At 34.3% G+C, this 4,931-nt stretch overlaps 1 pseudogene; it reads right to left on the bottom strand.

Annotated features, from left to right (window-relative positions):
• Positions 1 to 370: 370 nt before the first annotated feature.
• LOC118844710 lies at positions 371 to 828 on the bottom strand (annotated as a pseudogene).
• Between the last annotated feature and the right edge of the window lie 4,103 nt (positions 829 to 4,931).

The following is a 4,931-nucleotide window of genomic DNA, read 5'->3' as shown; positions in this document are numbered from 1 at the left end:
TACTTAGATTTGACTGTGACTGATTGGAGTAACTCCTCCTACACAGAACCCATTCATTATAAACTAAGTTACTTCTATCCTCAAGATTCCTGTGTCACTATCTAGAGCTTTTCTGCTCTAATTATACTGTCAACCATTTTGTGTCTCCTAGAAAACTTCTGCAGAAATTTAGCAGACATGTTAAATACCAAGAGGCATCTTCTCATAAAAATCTGCTTTTCCAAATAGCATACAAGTATTAGACCTTGAAAGCAAAAACTTCCCGTTGAACATGACAGTGTAAACAGCACAGCATGCTCCCTATTCCTTCCTTGTAGATAAAGCAGTAGCCACAAAATTTTGATGAGAACAGTTGCTTCACATTTTCTGTTTAGTACTTATTAATACCAAAGATACAAACATCATGCAGTTCTGGTATTTGGGGAATTAGCACACTCGAAAGAGGAATTCTGTTTAAGATAAAGTGGTTAGGATCATACTTGGTGTAGAAACTTGCCAGAAAACAGAATTATTCAAGAAATTGTGAAGAACTTCTGAGAAGTAAAATCTACTCCCTAATCCCAGTAAGTTAACAACCTGGTTTTATTTACCCTGGTCAGGGATTTCAAAAGGTATTCCTTTTACTGCATGTAAAAATATGTGCATTCCCAGATTATATATAATGTTTGTTAAGGTCCAAGCAACAGGGAAACTGAAGAAGGGAAAGCTGGGTATGACAACATGAAGGAAACCAACTCCCGATGCACATGTCAGCCATATACCAAGACTGTTCATTCCTCAGGTATTTGGATTTACCTCACTGTGAGCAAATCCAACGTTCATTTTTGCTCTCAAAAGCAACACTGAATGGTGGAAGGAGGCAATGGGTAGAACCTGTCATTCTGGCCCCACTGAAACACCCCAAACAGGTCCAACACTCGCTTGGCTCCCGGAAGCCCCAACCCAGCTTTTCCCTCTGTCCCTTCCAGATCTAAATCTATAGATCTATGAACCAAAGGACCACCTACTCTGTGAAGTGTTTCTTGCCCAAAGTGATTTTTTTCCAAAGTGATTTACTGTTGCATTTAATTTAAGCTCTAATTTGCCACACAGACACTGATAAACATCATTGGTTATCCTTTTATATGAATGTATCTTGTCTTCCTGAGTCGTTGAGTCCCAGTACTGATATTTATATATTTCTGCATTCCTCACATGACAAATACATTCCTTTTAATAAAATAGATGTTCAATAAATATTTTTTCAAGGCTACTTTTTAAAATTCTTTTTATTTTCTTTTTTTTGAGATTTTTTTATTTTTAGTTTAGAACACTCAGTTCCACATAACTTTGAGTTCCAGATTTTCTTCCCCTCCTCCCCCGACCCTCGCCAAGATGGCATGGAATCCCATATAACTTCCATGTATAACTTCTCATTGAACTTATTTATACAATAGTCAAGTTGTAAAGAAGAATTATGAACAACGGAATGAATCATGAGAAAGAAGAAACAGAACCAAAAAAAAAAAACCCCAAAAACAAAAGAGAATTAAAAAAAAAAAAACAAGGAAAAGAAAGGCGAGCATAAAGTGTGCCTCAGTCTGCATTCAGACTCCATAGTTCTTTCTCTGGATGTAGATAGCATTCTTCATCATGAGTCCTTTGGAGTTGTCTTTGCATCTTGTATTGCTGAGAAGAGCAAAGTCTCTCAGGGTTAGTCATCACAGAATCCATATATCTGTGGTTGTGTATAATGTTCTCCTGGTTCTGCTCCGCTTGCTCAGCATTATATCATGTAGGCTTTTCCAGGTGATTATGAAGTCCGTATCATCCCCATTTGTTATAGCACAGTAGAATTCCATTACCTTCGTATACCACAACTTGTTCAGGCATTCCCCAACTGATGGGCATCCTCTTGATTTCCAATTGTTTGCTACTACAAAAAGAGCTGCTATAAATATTTTTGTACATATGGGTCCTTTTCCCACTTGTGTGATCTCTTTGGGATACAACCCTAGAAGTGGTATTGCTGGGTCAAAGGCTATGAACATTTCAAATTGCTCTCCAGAATGGCTGGATCAGTTCACAACTCCACCAGCAATGTAACAATGTTCTAATTTTCCCACATCCTCTCCAGCATTTATCATTTTCCTGTTTTGTCATTTTAGCCAATCTGACAGGAGAGATGTGGTACCTAAAAGTTGTTTTGATTTGCATTTCTCTAATCAGTAGTGATTTTGAGCATTTTTTCATATGCCTACAGATATCTTTAATTTCTTCCTCTGAAAACTGCCTGTTCATATCCTTTGACCATTTCTCAATTGGGGAATGACTTGTATTCCTATAAATTTGGCTCAGTTCCTTGTATATTTTAGAAATAAGGCCTTGATCAGAGACACTGGTTATAAAGATTTTCTCCCAGTTTTCTGCTTCCCTCCTAATCTTTGTTGCATTGGCTTTTTAAATACAAAACATTTCAATTTAACATAATCAAAATTATCTATTTTGCATTTTGTAATGCACTCTACCTCTTGTTGTGTCATGTTCTTTTATTTTCCAGAAATCTGATAGGTAAACTATTCCTTGATCTCCCAAATTGCTTATAGTATCAGCCTTTATTAATAAATCATGAACCCATCTTGACTTTATTTTGGTATATGGCGTAAGATATTGGTTATTGCCCAGTTTCTGCCCTATCATTTTCCAATTTTCCCAGCAGTTTCTGTGAAATAGTGAATTCTTAGCCCAGGAGCTGCATTCTTTGGGTTTATCAAAGAGTAGATTGCTATAGTCATTGTCTTCTGCATCTTGTGTACCGATCCTATTCCACTGATCCACAACTCTGTTTCTTAGCCAGTACCAGGTAATTTTGAAGACTGCTGCTCTATAGTATAGTTTAATATCTGGTATGGTTAGGCCACCTTTCTAGCATTTCTTTTCATTAATACCCTAGATATTCTAGACCTCTTGTTCTTCCAGATGAATTACGTTATTATTTTATCCAGCTCTGTAAAATAATTTTTGGTAGTTCGATTGGTATGGCACTGAATAGATAAATTTAGGTAAAATTGTCATTTTGATTATATTAGCTCAGCCTAACCATGAGCAACTGATACTTTTCCATTTATTTAGATCTGACTTTATTCATGTGAAAAGTGTTTCATAATTACGTTCATATAGGCCCTGGGTTTGTCTTGGCAAATAGAGTCCCAAATATTTTATAGTGTCTACAGTAAATTTGAATGGAATTTCTCTTTCTATCTCTTGCTGTTGGGTTTTGTTAGTAATGTATAGGAATACCAAGGATTTATGTGGGTTTATTTTATATCCTGCAACTTTGCTGAAGTTGTTTATTATTTCAAGTAATTTTTTACTTGATTCTCTAGGATTCCATAAATAAATCATCATATCATCTGAAAAAAGTGATAATTTAGTTTCTTCTTTGCCTATTCTAATTCCTTCAATTTCTTTTTCTTCTCTTATTGCTACAGCTAACGTTTCTAGTACCAAGTTGAATAGTAGGGGTGATAATGGACATCCTTGTTTCATCCCAGATCCTATTGGGAATGCATCTAGTTTATCCCCATTAGAAATAATGCTTGTTGATGGTTTTAGGTAGATGATATTTATAGTTTTAAGGAAGGCTCCATTTATTCCTATGCTTTCTAGTGTTTTTAACAGAAATGGGTGTTGTATTTTGTCAAAGGCTTTTTCTGCATCTATTGAGATGATCTTATGGTTTCTGCTAGTTTTGTTGTTGATATGGTCAATTATACTAATAGTTTTCCTAATATTGAACCAGCCTTGCATTCCTGGAATAAATCCTACCTGGTCATAGTGTATTATTCTTGTGATAAGTTGCTGCAATCTTTTTGCTAATATTTTATTTAAAATTTTTGCATCGATATTCATTAGGGAAATTGGTCTATAATTTTCTTTCTCTGTTTTAACTCTTCCTGGTTTGGGTATTAGTACAATATTTGTGTCATAAAAAGAATTTGGTAGGACTCCTTCTTCACCCATTTTCCCAAATAGTCTATAAAGTATAGGAATTAATTTTTCTTTAAATGTTTGATAAAATTCACATGTAAAACCATCTGGCCCTGGAGATTTTTTCCTAGGGAGTTCATGGATGGCTTTCTCAATTTCTTTTTCTGAGATGGGGTTATTTAGAAATTTTACTTCCTCTTCTTTTAACCTGGGCAATTTATATTTTTGTAGATTTTCATGCATATCCCTAAGGTTGTCAAATTTATGGGCATACAATTGGGCAAAATAATTCCTAATTATTGTTTTGATTTCCTCTTCATTAGAGGTGAATTCACCCTTTTCATTTTTGATACTGGTGATTTGATTTTCTTCTTTCTTTTTTTAATCAAACTGGCCAAAAGTTTATCAATTTTATTGGTTTTTTTTTTTTTTCATAAAAGCAGCTCTTCGTTTTATTTATCAATTCAACAGTTTTCTTAATTTCAATTTTATTAATCTGTCCTTTGATTTTCAGCATTTCTAATTTGGTATTTAATTAGGGATTTTCAATTTGTTCTTTTTCTAGCATTTCAGTTGCATGCCCAATTCATTGATCTCCTTTTTCTCTATTTTATTCATGTAAGCACGTAGGGATATAAAACTTCCCCTAAGAACTGCTTTTGCTGCATCCCATAAGTTTTGGTATATTGTCTCATTATTGTCATTCTCTTCAATGAAGTTATTGTTTCTATGATTTGTTCTTTGGCTCACTCATTCTTTAGAATTAGATTATTTAGTTTCCAATTAATTTTTAGCTTATTTTTCCATGGTTCCTTATTACAAATAATTTTTATTGCATCGTGATCTGAAAAGTATGCTTTGACTACTTCTGCCTTTCTGTACTGGATTGTGAGGTTTTTATGCCCTAGTACATGGTCAATTTTTGATTATGTGCCATGTATTGCTGAGAAGAACATATATTC

This window comes from Trichosurus vulpecula, chromosome 3 (genome assembly GCF_011100635.1).
Source record: "Trichosurus vulpecula isolate mTriVul1 chromosome 3, mTriVul1.pri, whole genome shotgun sequence".
Classification (NCBI taxonomy): Eukaryota; Metazoa; Chordata; class Mammalia; order Diprotodontia; family Phalangeridae; genus Trichosurus; species Trichosurus vulpecula.
This window is presented reverse-complemented; position numbering and strand designations above follow the sequence as displayed.